Consider the following 24,790-nt stretch of genomic DNA (forward strand, 5'->3'; position numbering starts at 1 on the left):
TAATATGAACACCAATATGCCTCTGTAATTGTTTCTGAAGGACAATGGGTTAGAGAGAACACTATTTTTGTTATAAGTCTTATAGTGTTTTTGGCTCTCTTCCACGATTCTATGCATTTATTGCTTTAATCAAAGTAGATATAAATAAAGCTAAGGAAAAAAGAAGTGTGTGGGGGAAGAACAGCAAAGAAAAATACTCAAACATAGACCCCTGAGGATACTCTATTCTTAAGAAGGAGATGGTTCAAGATATATAAGTAATGAGCATGTGTAGAGAATCAGACGTGACTGCGAGCGTGCTTGCAAACAAGACGCTTGGAGTCCTTGGTGGAGCTTGCCTTACAAACGGGATGTTCTGCCAAGTGGGCTAGGAGGGCTCTGAGAAAATTTTTATCTGTTCTTAACAAACAGCAGAGCTCAGAATGCTCCAGCCCAAGAGTAGATTAAGCCATGAGAAGCAGGTTACTTCTGATTAGTAAGTTACTTCTGTATACTATGTTTAGCTAGCTTAAAGACCTGAGTCATTGCTGTTGGAATGCTGCCTTCTTTGTTCACAATACTATAAAAAGATTGCTGTATTCAATAAAAGGGCTTCTTCTGCTTCTTCTTCCTTGTTCATGCTGACCTGCGTTTGAGTTATTTGCCGCAAACATAGGGAAAATTCAGGGGGCCTGTCTGGGTGGCCTAGGGCTTTCAGTAGTAGAAACTGCTTAGCACTCTCACCTATATTTTATGCATATTTCACCACCATAATTCTGTTTCGAAAACAGCACCAGAGAGCTCACAGGCTAGTGAGGCCTGCCTAGGATCAGGGAGTGGAGCAGGTTCAGAGGAATCACTTAGTAGTTGGAGTCTATGTATTCAGGGCAAGTTCTTCTCTAGAAATATTTACTGATCTGAAAGAGGCTGAACAGTGCTTTTGGAAAGCTCAATTGCCTGATTCTATTACAATTACACTATCATACCTAGAAAGCCAATTTATGTACTTGTGTGTGTGCACACACATGAACCAGGAATAGAATCTGGGGTTATATGCATGCTATGCAAGAATTCTACCACTGAGCTACTACCCCCCACCCCCTAGAAAGTCAATCTTTAAAATTGCAGTAACAATGATAACTAAATAAATATCTTTCCTGGGTTTGATAAGATGACAATATTCTCTTATCATCTCTGTCACAGACACAAGTGTTCCTTTGGTTATGACAAATTCCAGCTTGTGTCACTACCATTCACCAGGCCATTAAAGGAAACTGTTAAAAGTCCTTAAGAAATCTGGGAAGTGACAGCTTATTCTATAAAACTTTATTGTTCCAGACACTAGGTTAACTATGCAGGAGTACCTTAGGAAAAAAATCCTATGCTTTTATAATTATAATCTATTTATGTCAAAATATATTCTATTGTCATGTATAACTAAAAAGATTCAATTAAAAAATATAAATATGCCATTATGTAAAAATGTGAGTGTGTAACCGATGTGATTCTGCAATTTGTATTTGGAGTAAAAATGGGAGTTCAAAACCCAATTGAGTCAAATGTATGAAAGATGATATATCATGAGCTCTGTAATGTTTTGAACAATCAATTTAAAAAAAAAAAAAAATATATATATATATATATATATATATATATATAGATAGATAGATACACAAATTGATGACATGCCTTCCGATGCAATGCTTGCAACAGACTGAAAAAAATCACAAGTATAAACTAAGAAAACATAATATGGATTAGGATCCATGTCTTCCTAGGGGAAACAATGGTTTTTATTGGAGGAGAGACTTTGAAAAAAATACAAATGACCTCATGTGTATGTTAGTGAATAGGAAGTCCTTGAGTGTCTGTCTTAAGCAGCACCCCTGAAATAAATGGTCTCTAGTCTTTTGTTAGTCCTGTGCATTTCCATTCAAGAGTCAAAATTTCAGGCACTAAATGTGTATGGAAAGATCTGATGGAAAGATCCTTCAACAATTATTTAAATTTAATATTGCACAAAGGCTAGGCATATGGTTTTACTGCCCTGAACCCAGATCATGTGCACCAGGTAAAGGAAGTAGTTTCCACGAAGCAAATAACAGAATGGTTAGAAAAGGAGAATGAGTGTAGACCACCCATGATGTTGAGATTCTCATCTTTATCTTGACCTTTGTGGTTCCAATTTAGCTAAGCCTAGAATCTCAGGAAAATTGTTATAGGGACCTATTCCTTAGTTTGAAGCAAGAAAATTAGTGAAATGAGGAATATTTAGTTGAGATTTTAAAATAAGCAGTCTCTCACAGTCAAAAATATTTCAGAAAACTCAGATTATAATTTCAAGTTACAGTTTCCTCATGTCACAAGAGCTTGGAAACAGCAAAGAGAAAGATTTAAAAATTGCAACAGTTTCTACAAAATGCTTCCTCAGACAATAGTAAAGGAAAATAGGAAGTACTATTAACAACCCCAAGAATAGATAACACTCTACCTTAACCCCATTATGAGGATTTACACATTTTCAACTATTTCTCATTGTCTCAGTTTTTTGCATGTGCGCACACACACACACACACACACACAAGCTCTAAAACAGTCTTGGCAGGAATTCTTCAATCTGTGAATAAAGGTAATCTGGTCACTGTTCTGAGCTCTGTGCTCCATAATGTGCAGAGGGAGATCCCAGGTCAAAGGGAACAACCAGTTCAGTTGAATATTGTGGACCTTCCTTCTCCAGCTCATCCTTCTAGAGACAGTCTCCTGCTTTGATTGGGAATGGAGGCCTTCCCAGCCAATGTTCTTTGTCATCTCATTAGCCAGGACCAGGTCATATGCCAAGAAGAATGAAACAAATCACATGTCAAGGAATGAGGTTACCCTGAGACTGGTGTGGACAAATCAGCCCCTGTGGTGGGTAAGGGGACTCATCCTCCCTGAGATCAAAGGATCTCCACCTGCAGTCTAATAAACTATGGTTCCATTAGTGAGAAAACAAGAGAGGTGAGGAGAGAAACAGCCACCCGGTGGGCCACCAAGAGTGGCTTGGGATAGTCTTAAACCATCCCCCAAACTCACCCCGGTTTCCTGTCCTCCCACCTTGCTTCAGTTCCTGGCTGTCCCCTCCTCTCCACCTCCCCACAACTACTAGTCGGTTATAATGTTTTCTCCTCAGCTCCGTCACTTATCTCACCTGGTGGGCACCTAATCACCTGTAAAGGTTATGCAGCATTTTCTCAGATGCCTATTCTGATTCACTGGGTCTGGAACAGGCTTAAGAATTTGCATTTCTAGTAAGTTCCCAGGTGACACTGCTGCTGCTGTTCTGGGAACTACAGTCTGAGAACTGCGGCTCTAAGTATGTGTCATTCTCTAATTTGATACTTTGTCTCCCTAGAAAATACCACACTCTTCAGGTAGGGACATGTCAGACTGAGTTGACATCACAGCACCCAACATAGAACCTGCCACACAGTGGGATCCCACCAAAGTTTAATGATTTATATTCCACTCTGTTTGTCTTTGCTGGAATCCTCGGCTCATTGGTTCTTCTTCTTTTTTTTTTTAATCTTCAGTAAAGAGATTCTTCTCCAGCCATTTCATCTATTTTTTTTCTTCTTCACAATTCAGAGAGTTGTTGAGGCTTTAGGAAATTTGAATGCCAATCTCACTGCTCCTAGAAGAGTGTCTTTAGGACATTCTTTAGGAAATAATGGCCTCTCAGGTCATACCTGTAGACCTAGTGCAAATCCTGGCTCCTACATCTACAAGTTGTATAACTTTTGGGAACTCACAGCTCAGCCTCAGTTTTATCATTTATAAAATGAATATAATAATACCGTACTTCATGGAACTGTTAGGAATTTTAAATGATATATTTATGAGAAATGAATGTAATGCCTGATATTTAATATAGTTGCTAGTATTATCATTATTATTCATTTAATTAGTTTATTCTCCCTCTGTTTTCATAAGCCCATTTTTTTCCTGCCTCACTGAGACCATAAGGATATTTGGGCTCTGAAATTTCCCTTAAGAGAATTCTTCATGCCAGGCATGGTGTTGCACACCTGTAATCTGATTTACTCAGGTGGCTGAGACAGGAGGATTGCAAGTTCAAAGTCAGCCTCAGTAATTTAGTGAGGACCTCAGCAACTTAGTGAAAGCCTGTTTCAAAATAAAGCATAAATAAGGACTGAGTATGTAACTCAGTGGTTAAGCACCCCTGGGTTAAATCCCCTGCATCCCCCCCCAAAAAAAAAATCCTTCATATTTCTCCACTTTAGATTGGTTTCTTACTGACTACAGGCTCCATCTTGCTTTGGCACAAGCTGGACAGGACTGAGATCCTGGCATCTCCAATCTGGCCATGGAGTAAGGGCAGTATCTCAATCTGGGACATGAGGCTCAGCTGCCCCAATTTCAATCTTGCTGTCCTGGGATGACTGCTAGTATCTTTGGCTCCTCATTCCCTCCCTTGACTTCTGGGTTAAGCTGAACTTTTGGGGCCAAGGTGGGCCTGGGGCCCAGGGAAAGGCTGCAGGGTCCACACTGGGAGATGGACATCCAGGTCTCAGCTCTGGCACAATGTTCTTCTCACATGGGGATTGGGAGGAGGAGCTCCTTCGTAAGGGAGGAGTCACATGGTGATGTTGCAACCTTAGGGGTGATGGTGGAAGTTCCACATGGAGAAAGCCAGGGAGAAGAGGACTGGGTCTCCTGGCCATGGGTCTTTAACCAGCCCTCTTGGGTCTTTCCCGGAGTAGGAAGCTGAGGAGTGACAGCATTACCCTCTGAGCCTGGTGGGTTAGCACAGCCAGCCACCCCTCTGAGGACTGTCAATCTCAGTTCCAGGATCCCTTACACCTTCATTCCTACTCTCCCACTCTGTCTCTTTAGCAGGGTAGGTGAGGGGAAGCCAGATTGGCCAAGGGCTGAGTCCTCATAGGGCCAGGGATCACAGAGGCTGCTCTAGCTCCCCATGGAGTTTCCTGATTAATTAATTAGTGGGTGACCCCCTCTGCTCTGACCTGCCTGTCACCCCTCCCACCTTTGACTGTGGAGCCAAGTCTTTCTCTCCAGGGTACACTTGCCATAACTCCCCCCCACACACACACACACTCAGCTTCAAGGAGACCAGCCCTAGGTCTATGTTATGGTGGACAGAGCCTGATCATGCCCACAGGTGAGCTGATGTGCAGGGGACTTATTGGCAGGGAGTAGAATAATCAGAGGAGAAAGGCAAGGTAGGTAGGTCAAGTGCCTGAGGAAGAGAGTTAAATAAGTACCTGCCCACATGTGGCAGACAGCACAGGGAAGTGACTAACCACAGGTGGGATTCGGAAGCTGGAACTGGAATCCTGGCTCATCCCTTGATTGCTGAATGGCTTCAGGCACAGTCTTCTCCAGGTACTGCTTCTCCATCTTGTGACATGGTATTGGGTGAAATGATATCTAAGAATCATTACCAGTTGCCTGCTACGAAGACAGGAAGGGGAACTCCTTGACGATGTCTTACTCATCTCTGAATGCCCCTCCCTTGCCTTCTGCTCCAGTACCTGCCTGACACGGAGTAGACACAACAGGTAAGATCGTTGAACCGATTATTGAAGAGAAATGAGTGAGATGTTGACAGAGAGAATTAGAGGAGGGGAGATGTTTGGAATAGAAAAATCCATTTGGGGTCAAAACTGTCATCAAAGTTATTTTGCACTCCACTGAGAGACAAATCTGGACTATTTAGGAAGAGACTGGATTCATGGAATTGGATAGAAACCCCCAGAACTGAGAGTGCAGGGGCCAGTGATGGTCTCCCCTGTGCACCATTGCCCACTACCTCTCTAATAAGGCAGACAGACCTGTGCAAGGGCAGGAAGGGGGGGGAGCAGCGAGCAGGCGTTTATGTGTGAACCTGTGTTGAGTCCCACTATGTCTGGGAGGACCCCCTGAGGTCTCTATGTCTCTGTCATTTATGTGTGGGAGGGGGATCTGTGTGTACATCTTCATATGTAAGTGGCACATGTGCTATGTTTTCTGTAGTGCATGGATCATGTCTATGTCTGTGTGTGTGTTAGTGACTATGACTGTCCATGTGTGCTTGCATGTGTGTGTTACTGTCCTAGTGAGTGTGAGTGCATGTCTGGCATGCCTATGTATGTGAGTGATTCAAGATATCCCTGCACCTTTGTGCAGGTGTGTGTCCTGCGTACTTCTGTGTCTTGGTATATCTGGGTGACATTGTCTGCAGTAGGGTTTAGGGCAGCAACTTGTGTGGGAGACAAGGTACTAGTTCTACATCTATCTGATGCATCCCTGCTTCATTTTTCTATTTTAATTGAGTCCTTCCTACCTACTTCAAAGCAGCACCTGTAATATCTGGGCCTCAGGAAAAGGGCCCTGCATCAACAGAAGCAGGTCAGTACCCAGAACTCTATCACACTCGTCCTTTACTTCAGTTGCCCAGTCCTTTGCCAGAAATTTCAGGGGGAACTGCCATAAATCCAGTGAACCTATCTCCCCATCACTGAAAGTAGTTAGGAGGTGGGGGGTTTGACATTTAATAAGCACCTACTATTTGCTGAATTTTGCTTCAAACACTAAACCATGAAGAGGGCATAATGATCCATTTTTAGAGAAAAAATGTAGCTCAAAGATTTTATGTAACCTCTTAAACTTCCCTTGTAATTTCCTTTGCACATGCTATTTATTCTCTATAAAATTATCTTCCACCCTGTCAGTCCAGTGAACACCTTCTAGCTGGCCCTGCTCAAGTGCCACCTCTTCTCTGGAGCCTTCCCTGATGGTCGAGAGATTTAGGGCAAAGCTCTGTGTGAGACCAAGGGTCAGATGTGAAAGGATAACTAAATATTTGTTGTCAGAAGCCTCATCATTTAGTGGGAAGATGAGCATCATGGCAGAAGAAGTCACTTTAGTGTCAGCAAAGGAGGGCTGAGTTCCAATGAGAGTTACAAGAGACAGAGGAGAGAGGCAGATGGGGGCTGCAGAGTCTAGAAAGGGCACGGGGCTTCTGGGAGGAAATGGAACCAGAGTTGGATATTGGAATAGGGTAGAAAAACCATTCCAGGAAGGGTAGAGAGGGTAGGGGAGGCGTGTGAGAAAGTTCTAAGAGGCAGCATAAAGGCCAGCCTGGCTGGGGTCATGGGAAGCAGTAGCCTATGGAAGCAGTTGAGGGGAAGACTGGAGAGAATATCAGGAGCCATGCTGGAAGGCCTTGGACATTGGGCTGAGCAGTCTGTACTGAATCCAACAGGCAGCACGGAGACTGGCTGGGCACTAAGCTGAGCGGGAAGAGCGTGGCTCAGGAATTCCCAGGGCCCTTGCAATTCTGTCTGTCTGCTTCTCTTTATATAGTACCATTGTCCCAACCCACAGGAAACACACTAAGCCTCTAGACTGAGATGGATGATCACCATCTTCCTCCAACTGGGGACCTCTGGCCAGGAGAGAGACCAGCTCACAAACTCAGCAGAAGGGATTGAGGTGTGGCATGCTGTCTTTTGGGTAAGAGAACCCAATATTTCTCTGCTTTCTTCTTACCTTGTATCCTGTCTCTCCCACCCCACCTCATCTCTATCTATTCTGCATTAAGTATTAATGGAAAAAGCCACATTTTAGCTCCAACTCTCCCACACATACGAAAAAACTATCTTCCTTCTCTTTCACTTTCTCTTTCCCCAACCTGCCCTGCCCTTTCTATTCCCAAGTGATCTTGTACTCATTCTTCCAAACTTAATTTGAGCCTCACCCCTTCTGTGGGATCTTCCCTATATCAGCCAGACAGAGGAAATCACTCTCACTTTGTTCATACAGTTAATGTAGTGCTTATTACATTGTGCACAGCTGGAGGTCAAGGACAATGGCTGCCTTACCTCTGTAGCCCCAGAGCCCACAATGCCTTCCCCCAGCAAACACTCAATAAATAGGCATGAATGGTAAGCATGAGCCATTTTATTGACCCAGGGAACTCCACACAGATCAACCCCAGCTTGAATACCGTGCCCAATTAGTGTTAAGAAAACATTGACAAAGGAAAGAATGAAAGAAAAAGGACCTGGAAATTAGATCCTATGAGAAAGGATCTAAGGCTCCAGTGATCTTCAGGTTGAAGAAAATATCTGTAGATCTAGAATAGATTCCTTTGATTGCTATGCAAAAACAAACAACCCCCCCCCCAATTAAAAAAAAAGCAGAAAATGTTCCTAGAGGCCAAAATTGTGGCCATTTGTTGCAGAAAAGCAGATTTTAGTTGAGATTAAGAAAAACAACTAAATATTTAAAGCCCTCCAATACTGGACTGAATCATCCCAAGAAGCCATAGAAAAAAGCCAGTGCATTTATATATGGCAGAAAGGAAACCAAGATCTATCAGCATCCATTCTCTGTTACTCCTTTTATGTACATTACCTCACTTAATCTTGGCATCAGCCATGTAAAGCAGGAATCAAGATCCTCATTTTACAATGGAGATTAAATGAAGGAGAATCCAAGTTTACACAGCAGTCAGGATGAAAGCTCATGTGGCTGTGACTTACAGCCAATGCTCTTTCTGCAGCATCACACAGCTGCCTGGGGGCGGGGTGGGAAGTGAAGGTCAAGGGCTCTGTCAAGGAGAATAGTGCACTGAAATAAAAGTGGATGGATTTGAGGAGCACCAGAGACCAGCTCTTCCAGGTTCCTATTCTATCATGGGCCAAGGAGTAGGGTTTGCAGAACTAAGGAGTTAGATTCTCTGGGACAGCTAATGGGTGATAATGACAGAGAAGCAGAAAAATGAAAACAGGATACATCTGTGGCTTGTCCTGGAAGTTGACAGGTGAGATATGACTATTGGACTTTTCCCATCATCCTCTCTTCATTTCTGTTTTCCACTTATTGTTTTTCAAAAGAGCTTCATTCAACAAGTAATTTTGGATAAATTTTGTATACAGCTCACTGGACAAGGCAGGGAGATACAGCTTCTTCTTGTGAAGAGTTTTTTTGTTAGGGGCTGACTTGGTCCATTCTCTGGGATCTCATCAAAGCCTGGCCAGTTTTCCTGGCAAAGGGTGGACAGATTAGCTTAGTAGGAGAGCACTTGTAGAGACTTTGGTGCAGAGAAAAGTGTGGTCTTTTAGGGAAGAGATTGAATGGGAGACAAAATGAGTGCATTATTTCTGAAATCATTGGAGTCATTGGCTGAGAAATATAACTGTACAACTGATTTTATGCACTGAGATATGAGCAAAAATAAGCTTTTCCCGGGATCTCCGTGTCATAATGTGGATGCTTTGCTGTCTCCAGTCCATGCTGCCTCTACCAACAACTCTACACAATCTCTTCCCACTCTCAGGAATACCCCCTCCTCCTACACCAGAGCATGTCTCTTTGGTGAACTTCTATTCATTCTTCAAGGCCTGATTCAAATCCTACACCTTTTTAAAAAATACTTCCCAAATTCCTCCAAGAATAATTTACTCCCACGTGGTTCATAAAATTAAAAACGTACTAAGACACTCTGCATGTTGCTCCAGATCTAACTTTTTGAGGATAGAAACTGATATCCTTTCATCTCCCGTCTCCCACAGTATACTATATGGGGGTCAACAAATCATGTCTGATAGCGCAATTCCAGCCTTTCACCTGTTTTATAAATAAAGTGCTATCGCAACCTAGCCATGGCCATTCACTTACTCATTGTGGGCCACTGCTTTTTCAGAACAGAGGCAGAGTGGTGTGGTTGCAACAGAAACCATATGGCCCACAAGCCTACAGAGAAAGTTGGTAAATTCATGAATTAGCATAATTCATGAATGGCAAATGCAGCAAGGTGTGTTGTGAAGAGATTTAGAGTGGTATTTAGATGGCCTGGGTCCTAACTCATTTTGACTAAATAGTGGTGATGATGATAGATTGATGATGAGTTGACAGAAGTTATAAGACTTAGTATGTGTCAGGCACTGTGCTAGTAATTTTAAACTTACTATTCACTTAACCCAAGGATAAAAACTAGTATTTTTCTCATTAAAGAAGAAGAAACCGAGACTCAGAGAGGACATACTACCTTAGTAGTAAAGTGAGGACTCAAAATCAGGTATGACTTACAACAAAACTTGAGACTCAACCATTACCTTAGAACACCCTTGTGAAATGCATTTTCTTCATAAAATTAGGATCATTCAACGACCAATGTGGTTTTCAATATATTTTAGCAAGCAGAAATCTATATTATCAACATGTTTGTAAATACTGCATGCTGGATGTGTATAAAAATTTACATATGGAACCTCAACATGCAGAAAGTCCACCTGGGGCTCCTCGGAATTCAGACCTGCTGACTCCTCACTCCTCAGCATTCCTACTTGGCTTGGAGTATGGCTCTGGTCAACCTCACATCCGGCCCAGATTTCCTCCTCCTTGGCCTGATGGATGACACAGTTGCCCATCCAGTGTTGTTCCTGCTCTTCCTCAGCATCTATCTGCTCAACGCCATGGGCAACCTGTGCATGGTGATACTGGTAAGGTCCGATGGGGCTCTGTGCTCCCCTATGTATTACCTCTTGGGTCACCTGAGCTTTGTGGATGCCTGCTTTACCACGGTCACGGTCCCCCGACTGCTGGCCAGCCTGCTCCACTCAGCTCAGGCCATATCCTTCCAAGCATGCTTTGCCCAGATGTACTTCTTCCTGGCTCTGGGCGTCACGGAGAGCTACCTCCTGGCGGCCATGTCCTACGACCGCGCGGTGGCGGTCTGCCGGCCACTGCACTACACCGCGGTCATGACACCCTGGCGCTGCGCTGCGCTGGTGGGTGCGTCCTGGGCGGTAGCTCACCTGCACTCGCTGCTCCACACCCTGCTCATCTCCGCGCTCTCCTACCCCCACTCTGCCCCCGTGCGTCACTTTTTTTGTGATGCGACGGTTTTGCTGAGCTTGGCGACCTCGGACACATCCTCCGCGGAGATTGCCATCTTCTCCGAGGGCCTGACGGTGGTGCTGACCCACTGATTCTCGTGTCGCTTTCCTATGCGCACATCCTCGACGAGTTGCTTCGAGTGCGGTCGGCAGGAGGCAGTCGCCGTGCCTTCTCCACCTGCGGGGCCCACCTGGTGGTGGTGTCGCTTTTCTTTGGCTCTGTCCTGTCGGTATATTTCCGTCCTTCATCCGCCTACTCCATGCGTTATAACCGCCTGGCCAGCGTGGTGTATGCAGTGGTCACACCGACCTTGAACCCGTTCATCTACAGCCTTCGCAACAAAGAGGTCAAAGGCGCTCTAAAAAGGGGGCTCAGATGCCGAAGTGCGCCCCAAAAGGCGTAAGGACAGGTCTGGGTTCACCAGTATTTTAGTAATAATAACAATTACCAAAAACATTTTTTAAAAAGTTTCTCAATTTTGATCCTATGAGATCTTATTTTTTGTTAAATAAAAAATTAGATGAAGTAAATATGACGTGAAATATAGTGGTGGGTACATAGCAGTGGGTCCAATCCATTCAGTGTTGCCTGAGTGCTTGAACTAGACTTTAAAAAATTGGGGGCAACAAATGAAGGTATGGCAAAGAAATTTGACCTGTTTGTGGAAAATGGAAAGAAGAGTGTGACACAGCAAAGAGGGGTGGAGAGGAATGTTGGCAAGCAGGGGAGGTCTGAGAAGGAGTTTTTTTCCAAATTTTTTGGTGGTACATTAGAGTTATACAAGACCATAGGGTTTGTTGTTACATATTCATACATGCACACAGTATAACAGAGTAATTTGGCCAATATCACACCAGCACTTCTCCCCTCCCTCCTTACCTCCCATCCACTAGTCCTTTCCTTTTGATATTCATGAGATTTCTGTCCCATTCTCTTTTAGTTTGCTGTTTCCTTTCTAGCTTCCACAAATGAGAGAAAACATATGACCCTTGATCTTCTGAGTTAGGCTTATTTCATTTAACATAATGGTCTCTATTTACATTCATTTTCCTGCAAATACGATAATTTCATTTTTCTTTACAGCTGGATAAAACTCTGTTATGTATATGTACCACGTTTTCTTTACCCATTTATCTGTTGATGGTCACCTAGGCTGGTTCCATAGTTTGGCTATTGTGAATTTTCTCTTTGAAGGGTTTTAAGGAGGTTTTGTTGAATGTACTATAATGTTATCTACAGTCCTGCGGACTCTTCCCTGGGAAACTTCAGTGAAGATCTAGTTATTTTTAAAATGTTTTTAAATTTTAAAATTCCCTATATACTACATCAACCATTTTCATAGTGGAAATTCAAAAATAAAGATAAAGATAAAAATTCTCCTTTACCCACTCAAATCAACCTACACTGTCATCCAAGTTGTCCCTTCAATCACTCTTAGTCTCTTATTTGAAACATAAATAGTAACTTCCACTATATACTATTTTGCAATTTCCTTTTTTTTGCATAAAACAAGACATCTAAGAGATCTTGTTGCTACAAATAGAATATATTCAATTTTAATCTCAGCTTCAGAATCCTAGATCCTATAGATCTTCTGTGGATTATTTAATCATTTCCTTATCAGTAAGTATTATAATAACTATTTAAAACTGTTTTTCCAATTTTTCAGTATTATAAAGATGTAATGGACATTCTTGCAAAAAATAAATAAAAGTCAACATTTAGTGAGGAATTAATTATGACAAGCACAGTCCTAAGTGTTTCCTGAATATGTTTCAATCCACAGAGGTTTCCATAAGGAAGGCACTATTTCTTCCCCATAGTACAAGAGTGAAAACACACTGAGAGAAACCAAGTACTGTCCCAAAGTTGTCAGTCTAAGTCCTTTAGCTCCTTCAATAATTTCTAGTCTATTTGATCTTTTTCATCGTATTGAGAAGCTTTTTTTAAAAGAGAAAGAGAGAGAATTTTTTAATATTTATTTTTTAGTTTTCGGTGGACACAACATCTTTTATTTTATTTTTATGTGGTGCTGAGGATCAAACCCAGCACCCTGTGCATGCCAGGCAAGCGCTCTACCCATCCCCAGCCCAAGAAGCTTTTAATAATATATAAATTCTTGGAGTATAATTATGGCCACCTTTTTTCCTTTTCTTTTTATTTTATTCAATTTAATTGTTTCTATTTCTTTTTTTCTTTTTTAAATTTTTTTATCAGCCTGCATTAGCTTTACATATTAATGGGATTTAGTGTGACATTTCAATGCATGCATACAGTATGCACTAAGTCCACCCCCTTCCCACTCTTAATTATTGAATTCCTTCATTTGCTCTTCACTTGGCTCCTTTTCTATTCTTAGTGTTCTTTATTTATGCCTTTTCTCTGCTTTGTCTTGTTTTGTGTGTTGAAGTTTTCCCTGTGAGGTTAACCTTTTCAAAGAATATTTAACTTAACTGATGCTAATTCTATTGGTTTTTGGTTTTCAGCACCATTTGATTTTTTGGCTTTCACAGTTAGTAATCCCTTCCTCTTATTTTCTCCATGTTGTGGTACTTTTTCTATATTCTTTAGGTTTATGTATCATCTTGACTTTAGGAGAGGGGTATCTCTGCTGATGACATTTTTGGATGTGACATCTTTTAACATAGATAATCCAGGGCTGTTCTTTGGGTGATGGGGCTGAAGGCCTCCTGGGTCTCACTGGTCCTGCTGATCCTCCTGGAGTAGTAGTTATATTTTATGTATAACTATGTGGCTTGGACTGCCTCTAAGGTGTAGATGACATAAATCCTAAACCAACATGAGGGCATTTGTCCTGGTTCTTAGGAGGAAGTATTTCCTCCCCCTTCATTCCTTAGCTGAAAAGGTCAGCTTCCTTCTCATCTCTTGCTGCTAGGTAGGAAGTTTTAGGAGAACATTCTCATTGAATTTGCCATCTTGGAAATCCAGACTCCATATGTGCTTCCAATTCTAGTCTCCAGTCCTATGTATCTCGTAAGTTCATGTCCTTTGCCCTGTAGCACTCAGGCTGCCAGGATCTTACAAGTGGCAGCCATGCCCAAGGCTGCATGCAGTGTTGGCTTCTGAGCCCACCATCCCTCAACCAGGTTCCTCCTTCCTAGATCCTGGAGGTGTCCTGTCCTTTTGGCCAGCCCAGACATGCAGTTTCATGTGTGTAGTTCCTAGAAGCAGAGGATTTTCAGGGTTGCTACTTCAGTTTTGCTAGAACCTGAAACACTCACTGGAGCTTCCAAAGCAGAAGAATTTATTTATTCAGAGTCTCCATGACTGCCTTATTGGACTAGAGGCTGCTTTGTGTGTGCGGAGCATCTTCATCACTGACTAAGTCAAGTCTCACGCTGTAAAAACTGTGTCAGCTAGCTGGGGGCTTGTAATCCCAGCAACTTTGGGAGGCTGAAGCAGGAGGATGCAAGTTCTAGGCCATTCTCAGAAACTTAGTGAGACTCTGTCTCAAAATATAATAAAAAGGACTGAGGGTGTAGTTCAGTGGTAGAGTCCCCCGGGCTCAATCCCCATTACCAGGAAAAAAAATATTACATAAAAATTTAAAAGATAAATCATGCATCAACAAGACACATGACTGAGCAAGAGCAATCATTTGGTGGAATTGCTGTCATTCCCATTTTATTAATAAGCAAGTGGGGGCCAAGATAAACGAGGACTCTTGCCTAAAGATATAGGGCGAAGTGGTGCCGTAGGCTCTGAGCCCTCTTCCCTCCTCTTTGACAGCATCCCCAATACCCGTGGGGGGATGGTCACTGCCAGACTGTCAGGATATGTGTCAGTGTGCTGAGCACCAGCCCTGCAGAGCCGTCCACAGGTGAACAGCCACAAGTATGGATACTGGAATTAGCAGATTCCATGTGGCCACTGGCTTGCATCCCTCTCATGCCCAGGAGCCTGAGGAGTACTCCACCTTTCAGATCTGAGCTGGCCAAGGTTGAGTCACTTGGGTGGGCTTCAGAGGCAGTCCCCATGCACTCCTGCAGCAGGCCTGGGCAAAGCTGCACAGGTCTCAGTAAGAAACATTAATGAACAGAGCCTGGGTTGAAGCCCAAATTAAAATGGCAGTGACACTTGGTTCTGTCACCACATGTAGTCACTGCACAGTGGCTGACAGGAGAGGTATGCAGACCTCCAAGGATTCAGCAAATGGGAAGCCACTAACAGGACTAACACTTGTCCAAAGGTGGACGCCAACATGGGCCACCAGCCTGGGAGAGGGCCACACTTACCCCCGACACAGGCTCCAGTCACCATGACATTAAGATGCAATGTCTTCCTGGCAGAATAAGGTGACTGTGACACATGTCTTTATGACACCCCCTCTGAGGAGCCCTTCCCAAGGCTGCGCCAATTTCCACACCTGATGCAGCCCCCAAGTGAGGTGGTCAGGGTCTTTGAATTGGGTCCCGCATCCACACCCTGCCTCCTCCTCCCAGCAAGACTCCTTTTTATGACTAAAATTAAGTTTTTATCCACTTCATGTAAGAGACCACATATGGAGCTGGCTTCTTCAGATGCCCCTTTCAGGACACAGGGAGCCCACTAGGGGCTCCCTGGGCTTCCCATCACCCTGCCTGTGCCCAACACCACTCTGATGTCTCTGCCAGGAGCTTCAGCCTCCCTCACCCATCCCTAGCTCTGTGCCTTACCCCTCCTCAGTTTGCACTGTCTTCCTGCGTTCTGGCTGTGGAGTCTGCTGAATCACCGCTCTGAGGTCCAGAAGGCACTGGCCAGTCACTGTGCAGACCCTAGTGCTGGGGCGCGGGTTGGGGGATTACTGGTGAAATCTGCCCCCTTCTCTTCTACCAAGTGACTCTTCATAGTTTCCAAAGAAATCTCAGGTGTTGTAGAAAGCTGTTGTAGATGACTATGATGGGCAGATTATCAGCTGGCACTTTTTAATTAATTAATTAATTAATTTTAATTAGGACTATATAACAGCCGAATGCATTTTGATTCATTGTACACAATAGAAACACAAATTTTCATTTCTCTGTTTGTACATGATGTAGTGTCGTACCATAAGTGCTGTCATACAAGTACCTAGGATAATAATGTCCATCTCATTCTGCAGTCTTTCCTGCCTCCATATTCCCTCCCTTTCCCTCCTTTCCCTTTGCCCAATCAAAGTTCCTCCATTTTTCCCATGTCCCCCTGCCCCATTATGGATTAGCATCCACTTATCATAAAGAACACTTGGCCTTTGTTTTTTTGGGGATTGGCTTACTTTGCTTAGCATGATATTCTCCAACTCCATCCATTTACCTGCAAATGTGATAATTTTATTCTCTTTTAATGCCAAGTAATATTCCATTGTGTATATATACCACAGTTTCTTTATCCATTATTTATCTACTGAAGAATATCTAAGTTGGCTCCATAGTTTAGCTATTATGATTTGAGCTGCTATAAACATTGATATAGCTGCATTACCATAGTATGCTAATTTTAGTTCCTTTGGGTATAGACCAAGGAGTGGGATAGCTAAATAAAATGGTGGTTCCATTCCAACTTTTCTAAGGAATCTCCATACTGCTTTCCAGTTCGGGTGCACCAATTTGTAGTCCCACCAGCAACATATGAGTGTGCCTTTGCCCCACATCCTCACCAACACTTGTCGTTGTTGTATTCTTGATAACTGTCATTCTGACTGGCATGAGATGAAATCTCGGAGTAGTTTGCATTTCTCTAATTGCTCTGAGTAGTTTGCATTTCTCTAATTGCTAATTGCTAGTAATTTGCATTTCTCTAATTGCTAGCGATGTTGAACGTTTTTTCATATATTTGTTGATAGATTGTATATCTTCTTCTGAGAAGTGTCTGTTCAGCTGGCATTTTTATTGGATCAACTCCATACATAGCTGAAAAAATTAACTTCCTCCTGCTTCAACAGTCAGAACCTATAACACATAATACCAGCTCTTCTGGTGTATCAGCTGACAGCATGGTCACCCCAGTCTCCAGCAGGCTGCCTCCCGGAGGTTACTTCTTTGTCCCCCAGCAAGAGATGGTCCCTAAAGTGCAGGGCTCTTGACAACTGCCCAGATGCCTCTACTTTAGAGATCCTGTTTCTGGAAGATGTACATATTTGCAGGGGAAAAGTTTGACTTGAATATCAAAAGAGATGTTGGACTCGGACTTTTTGGCAATGCTGGGATAATTTAGACTATGGGGACTCTTGGAAATGGACTAAATGTGTTTTGTATTGGGAAGTTGGCATGAGCTTCTGGGTGCCAGAGCAGAATGTTATGATTTAGATAGGAGATGTCTCCCAAAAGCTTAAGTACAAAATGATGAAAGAATTTTCAGAGATGAAATGGTTAGATGGGGAGAGTTGTGACCCATTCAGGGGATTCATCCACTCATATGGATTAACTGAGCAGTAACTCTGGGCAGATAGGATTCCTTGAATGAGGTAGGTCACTGGAGGCATGCCTTTGGGTTTATATTTTTTCTCTGGTGAAATGAGCTCTCTCTGCTTCTGACTGCCATGTCAGAACTGCTTTCCTCTGCCACACCCTTCTGCCATGACATTCTTCCTCACTGTCAACCCAGAGTGATGGAGTCAGGTGGTCAGAGAATTAACCTCTGCAAACATGAACCAAAATAAACTTTTCTTCCTATAAGGTGTTCCTGTCAGATCTTTTAGTGACAGTGATACAAAAGCTAAATAAAACATAAGGTATTATTAGTGCTTGTGCATTTTTGGGGGGAGTACCAGGGATTGAACTCAGGGGCACTTGACCACTGAGCCACCTCCCCAGACCTATTTTGTATTTTATTTAAGACAAAGTCTCACTTAGTTGCTTAGTACCTCACGTTTTTTGCTGAGGCTGGCTTTGAACTCGTGATCCTCCTGTCTCAGTCCCTTGGGCTGCTGGGATTACAGGTGTGTTTGTGCATCTTTAAAAGTTATTATCTTTCAGGATGAAAATGGATAATGGATAAAAGTCTAATTGAAACAAGATTGGCATGTAGTGATAATTTCAGTATATTACTTGGCCATACTTTTGCATACATTTAAAATTTTGTCATGATAATTTAAAATTTGATCACAACTTTTGCTTCTATTTGTGGATTTTTTAAAGATCAGGCTTTTCTAACACCATATCATTAGCAAATTATTCCTTTTTCAGTTTTCTTTTTTAAATAGGTAATACCAGTAGGAAATTCAAGTCTATATCTCTCACAATGCTTTTGTGTGTATGTGTGTGTGTGTGTGTGTGTGTGTGTGTGTGTGTGTGCATGCGCACATTCACGCACGCCCACAAGGGGTACTAAACTCAGTGGCTCTCACATGCTAGGCAAGTGCTCTGCCACTGAGCTTCTACTCAAAATATTTTTCATTTTGAGACAGGGTCTCACTAAGTTGCCTATGGGCCTCAAATTTGTGATCCTCCTTGGTCAGCCTTCTGAGTAACTGGGATCACAGATATGTGGTACCACAATGCTTTTTCTCCCCCTGAATGCATGTACTATCTGCTTAATACTTTTATGCATAAGCAGCAACATTGTACCACCTGTAAATGTTATGATGACCTTATAGACACACACCTGGGAAAACTACCTGTTCAAAGACAGAGGCCATAGGGAGGTTGGATATGAATGAGCCTAAGACTTCTTTATATGCCCCCAGCAGAGTAGAAGAATGGCTTAAGGCTAATTTATAGTCAAGTAGGGGTTTTGTTCATACCAATGGATTGGGTGATCTGTAAATACTCAGCACCCTAGTAGCTGGTAGTGAGAAGACAGTACAGCATAAGTAGGCATAAACCCACCATGGATTTGAATCTCAGTTCAAGCAATGACTAACTGTGATCTTGCCAGAATTTACACATACAATCCCCCATATAATGGGGCACTGTTGAGTTTTAAATATCACATGTGGAGTGTAAGGAAAGTAGGTCTTGCTGTTCAGTCCTTGCATGTCTTCAAGGAACCTAGAAGCATGACTGACATTTGGCCAACCCCTGGTAATGTGGCCCTCAGAGTGTTCTTATGTTAGTGGTTGATCATGATGTTTTGTAAATCTGGATCAATGGGCCATGTCATTTCAGCCTGTCAGGATTGCTTTGCATCTACATCAGCATACTTGATGTACGTCTGGGATCCTAAGTTTCAGTGGTTGTGACTGTCATGTAGCATGGTGTCTCTATGTGATTAGCTCTCAATGAAAGCCTCAGACCCAAAAAACTTGAACAGTTTTCTCTGTGCAGAGACATTCTGCACATGTCCATAGTTTATTGCTAAAGAGAAAGCATGTCCTGTATGGCCCCAGATGGGGAAGTGGTCAAAAGCTTGTGACTGACTTCTCTGGATTCCTCCTGAGATATATATCTGATATATATCTCAGGAGGAATCCAGAGAAGTCAGTATATATATATGTTTTTTTTCCCTGATTCTCTTGGTTTCTATTCTTCTGTTCTAATAAAAATTATCCATAAGTATAAAAACACATATCCTTGAGAAGATGATGTAGGAAGCACCCTCTGAGACGTGGGAGGACAAGGTTTGAACCTTGCCACAGTGATATGACTAGAGCTCACCTAGTCACCCTGGAAGATTCCAGGATGGAGTCAGAAATTGCCAACAGCAAAACAAACAATAACTAGAACTAGATTTGGCAGTAAGGCAAACAGCAGGTGAGTCAATTAGGTCATCCAGCAGCAATAAAGCAACATGAGTGGAGCCGGCAGAAGTTTTATAAATAAATTAGATCTAAAAGATGGTCAAATATGGTTCATTAAGAGAAAAGAAAATTTAATAGGAAGATAGAAGAGAGTTTACAATGTTCAAAATGTGAACAGAGAGAATGCAAAAGAGATATAGCAGGTTATGATTATAAGGAAGGAGGAGGAGGAAAAAACAAAGTAAAGGGATAAAGAACAAGAGAATATCCTGTTAGTGGGAGAAGAAAGGAGAGAAAAAAAACCAAAATAAAACAAAATCCTTATAACCCTCAAAAGACAAGGCAAGTAAAAATAATGATAGTAAAAATGCTAAAGTGAGAGAGAAAAAAAAAGAAATATGTATATGTATATATATCCACAAACCAATCAGCACACCAAGAACCTCCCCCCGACACACAAAAAAGTGTGTGTGGAATATTCTTTTTTTTTTAGAGGAGAGAGTGAGAGAGAGAGAATTTTTTTAATATTTATCTTTCAGTTTTCAGTGGACACAACATCTTTATTTTATTTTATGTGGTGCTGAGGGTCAAACCCAGCGCCCAGCGCATGCCAGGCGAGCACTCTACCACTTGAGCCACATCCCCAGCCCCTGTGGAGAATATTCTTAATGAACAATAAAGGAATGGTCTCCGCTCAGGTGGTCAATATAATTGACAAGAATGAATGGTCACACGTGGAGGGCCTGGAAGCTGCTGGTGTCTGCTCGAAGTTTGGGTCTCAGGAGCCTCCCAAGAATTCTGTTTAGAGGGCCAGGGGAGGGGGTGGGCAATCCTCCACACACTCTGCTGCCCTCAAACACAGCCTTCCTGGGATGAGTCCCTGAATGTATTCACACCCACTTGTTCAGATTCCCAACCCACTTCCTATGGTCACACGAGCTCCAGACTCAAAGGGAAAGCAAGTTGGGCTCCCCTCTGTATCCCTTACTTGAATCCCCCTGGTACAATCTCTTCTGTTCCTGTTTCACTCATGTTCTGCTGGGTACACCCTGGGCCACAAGTTAGGTACTTGCCAGGACAGTGTTTGCTATGGTCTCCCAGTTCCACAGCACTAAGCAGCAGTGTGGCCTCCTTGAGATGGTTCTTACCTCAGCTGTCCATGGCTGGTTGACAAATAGTGCAACTTTCAAACACCAGATGGCTGTGCAAGCTCTGGATCAGCTAAGTTTGGGCTGCCTTTCTGATCAACAGGACTTTCTGTGCCAAATTTGCCCATTGCATGCCTGTCTGTGTTCTCCCTCCCCTCTGTGGTGTACCAGCACAGGTACTGCAACTAGCCTAGTTTCATCATACTCTTCTTTGTTCAGTGCACCCTAATTTCTGAGTCTCTAAGACACTCTGATTGTCCAGTGTTGAATTTTAGTGAAATCCCTCTATCACCCACCTTGCTGAGAAATAGTACTCCCACTGCTCGAATCCTGGGTCCCAGCACAACTGGAAATGTGGCTTTCCACTACTCTGCCATCTTGAATGTCTCACACTGGTCATTTGCATGGAGAATGTCTTCCCTAGGGGAATAATTGCTCTCTATTTAGTTCCTTAATTAAGAGGTTGACAGCTCATACTGTGAGCACTTGGCAGATACTGACTGATCATCCCAGGTTCTTGAGAGGCAGACAGGTCATTTATATCCTCTGCTTAGAAGAGAAATTAGGGAACTTGCCCAGGCTGTAGTAGGAAGACCTAGTTCAATTAGAGAGCCCCACACTGTAGAGAAAATTCTCCATCTCTGCTCCAGACCAGGTCTGGATGTTGCTTCTACACAGGAAGGGGATAAGAGAAAGTCAATATAGAGGATTGATCCATTCCAAGAGAGGGTATAAGGGCTGGAGGCTGGGGGTTCTTGCTGAGCAACTGTGTGCTGGGTACATGTCTAACAGGTATGTCAGTGAGGTACCCAGAGCACCAGCATCCAGGTGTGGAAGACAATGATGAAACAAGATCTTATTCTGGAGAGCAACTGGCTCATCAGAATGGTTGGCCAAAGCATCTCTGAGAAGTTGACCTTGAGCTGAGAGAGATGGAAAGTAGGACCCACCCTCTTTAACTTCCAGCAGACATTCTGAGCCACTGCTTGTATCAGCAAGCCATGAAGTCTAGCTCTTCTGCTGAGACATCCTCCTTCCACAGGTGGAGGGCGATGGACTTGAGGGATAGCCCCAGACTCCAAGAGCCAGATTGTGGACAGCAGGCAAAAGAATCTCCCAGGATGCTGGAGCCTGCAGTAGAAAACCTCCTGGGAAGCCCCTGCAGGAGACCTATGCCAGCAGCCTCCACCTAAAGGCTCCGGCTAGCACCTGCCTTCCTGATGCTGGTCAGGACACAGGGTTCCAGTGCACAATGACTCAGGTGAAAGTTGGAGATTGTATTGAGTCCAGGCAGAGTGATTCTGGGATGGCTGAAGTGATTTGCCATGGGTGATAAGGCCATGTCCAAATAACAGAACTGAGCCACAGTGCTCCCTGCACCCACCACAGAGAGCTCAGGAGACCAGGGAGGGCATGGAAAACTAGAAAGAGAGTGTTTCGGGAAACTGGTCCTAGTACCAGGTTCTTCTGCAGTAGTCCAGGTGGGTTAAATAACCGAGAGGTGACAAGCAACTTGAAGGTTGAATCGGGAACTACTTTATTGTGAGTGAACTCAGCAGGAACTAAGCGAAAACTCAAAGTAGCGGGCACCCGAGATAGCAGGAGCCGCTTCTCTGCCAGACTGCAGAGGTACATATACCCAACTAATTACACTCAGCTTAACTTAATTGACATCATCTAGACACAGCAGTCAGTCATTAAGGAATGAATTCTCATTATCTTAATGGCTCGCTGGCGTTGGCTCAGAAGCCATTCCTCCCAGCATACTGCCAGGCGCCATCTTAACTTGGTTGTGGCCCTCATCATTCTTCTGCAGAAAGCCCTCTGGCAAGGCTCTGTGAGTGGGCTAGTGTCTTCCACACATGTGTGGGATTCCCAGAAGCCTGCTGGACTTTGTTTATATCAGCTCTGAAGGCAGAACCCCAAGAGTGGCTGATATTCTCTGGGAAGGTCTCTGTGCATGTGTCCCATAGATGCCCTTGTCAGGGATGATGTCCTGGGCTCTCCTTCCATTGGTGAAAGACCTAGGCCCACATACCTAGTTCCTGACACTATCCTGGATGCCCTGCCTCCACGGAATTCAGCATCCATGTGCCATGGCCACATCCAGGAGCCTGTGGTCCAAGCTTCATGCCCAAACTTCACTGTCCAACAGCAAGCTCATGTCCATTCTCCAGGCCTCATGCCCTGCACCAACAAAGACCCCAAGTAAAGCCATGACCAGACTCCAGGGGGGAGAAGCCCAGCTAGTAGAGGTTGCCCATCAGAACCTAACTAACCATAGCTGTAATTCTCAGTTTTCTTCAACCCTCCACCAAAGCCAGACAGTCTCCCAGCTTGGTGCAACCTTTGAGAAGGGCAGCTTGGCAGGAATAACAAAAATTTTAAATGGGTGACATTTATTTTTCAGAATTCTACTTTTAGGAGAGTATTCAACAGAAATAATCTGGTTGGAGCACAAAGACCTGCATAGGCAATAAGCAAGTTGTGATCACAGAAAATCAGAAGCAGTTTAAAATTTGCCATCAAAGGGACTGGCTATGCAGGGCCTCCTGAAATGTAAAGGAATTTTCTATATCTATAGGTGTCAACATGAAAATCTAAAAGTAACTTTAGTTTCTAAACCCAAGGCACATAACTGTCACCTCAGCTCTGATGACTAAAGAAGCATGAGTGGAAGTAAGTGTGTGATGTACATGGAAGGAAGGGTTTGGCATCAATCCCTAGTTTTGCCTGGTCCTGCATGAGGAAGGGTGTCAGTCACCCCCTTGAGCAGAGGGACTGGAGGAGAGGATCTGAGCATGGGTTTTCACTTGCCTGATTTAAAACAAAAAACAAAACAAACAAACAAACAAACAACAACAACAACAACAAAAAAAAACAGTGTGATGATTCCTGCATTCTATTTTTTTTTTTTTTTTTTGCAAAAAAAACCAGGCAGCATGGTGTGTAGAGTCCACCATGATGTCCCAGAGTGGGTGCAGTCACTCTTTGTGGTGACCTCCAGCAGTCCTGGATTGTACTGGGTGAACCAAACCTCCTGACTAGTCTCAAGATAGTATCAAAAGGCACTAAAGCCGGGTGTGGTGGCACATGCCTGTAATCTCAGTAGCTTAGTGAGACTGTGTTTCAAAACAAAAGCTGGGGTGTGGCTCAGTACTAGAGCGCCCCTGGATCCGATCTCCAGCACCACAATAACACAAAAGGCTTTGAAGCTGATGCTCCTCTTGCTGTGGATGCAGTAGGAAGCCTGGAACTGAAGCGGGTGCCAGAGCCACCAGACCTGCTGCCATTGCCTGGCTTTGGTTCCAGGTGCATGTGTCCAGCACACGTGGCCCTGGGGCTTCCAGGTCAGGCTGCACAGGGTAGGACCTTCCCAGCAGGCAGTGTGCAGTTGAGAAGGTTGTGTTCCCCTGACCCCTGGAGCCAAGCTCTCTTGTCTAAAGCAGGATCAGTGCCAGATACTCTTTGTCGGGCTCTGGTATTCACCCCTGAGACTAATCTCTCTAAAGCACCATGTGCAGAAACCTAGTGTTGGCCTCAGTCCCCTAGAGAAGCCTGAGCTGATCCCAGAGGAGGTCATGATGTCACTTCTTGTCCTTACAAGTCCCGGACCCTCCCTATGTGCCCACCTGCTTCAATAAAGGAGCCCACAACACTCTCCATGGCCTGATGTCCCCTGCACTGAGCTAGGTGCTGGGGCACAGGTTTCAGGGACCCTTAAGTCCCTGGACCACTTCAGACCCAGAGCAGAGGGTGTTGCCCATTACAGGCTGTGCCTGAGGCTAGGCACAGCTTCTGTCTCCCTGCTGGGGCTAGACAAGGTGGGGGACCGTGCCCTGAGTGGGTGCAATGGGAAGCCATCCTGGAGGAACCTGCTATCAACTGCCTGAGGATCCTTGGCTCCTGGGTGGTGAGTTCAGAGGGCTCCTTGCACACAGGTGAGCCCACACCTCCCTACCACCCAACTGGGCTGTGGAGGCTGAAGTCAGGGTCCTGAACATCCAGTAACTGGCATGTACAGGGCAGTTGTGCAGGGGATGCTTTCTGTTCCCACTGCCCATACATACACACCGAACTCATGGCAGTCACTTCTGGA

The 24,790-nt window shown here is 43.8% G+C and overlaps 1 pseudogene; it reads left to right on the forward strand.

Annotated features, from left to right (window-relative positions):
- The first annotated feature begins 10,346 nt into the window (after window positions 1-10,346).
- On the forward strand, window positions 10,347-11,290 carry LOC143409421 (olfactory receptor 1L4-like; annotated as a pseudogene).
- The last annotated feature ends 13,500 nt before the right edge of the window (window positions 11,291-24,790 follow it).

The sequence above is a fragment of the Callospermophilus lateralis genome, chromosome 11 (genome assembly GCF_048772815.1).
Source record: "Callospermophilus lateralis isolate mCalLat2 chromosome 11, mCalLat2.hap1, whole genome shotgun sequence".
In the NCBI taxonomy this organism is placed as follows: Eukaryota; Metazoa; Chordata; class Mammalia; order Rodentia; family Sciuridae; genus Callospermophilus; species Callospermophilus lateralis.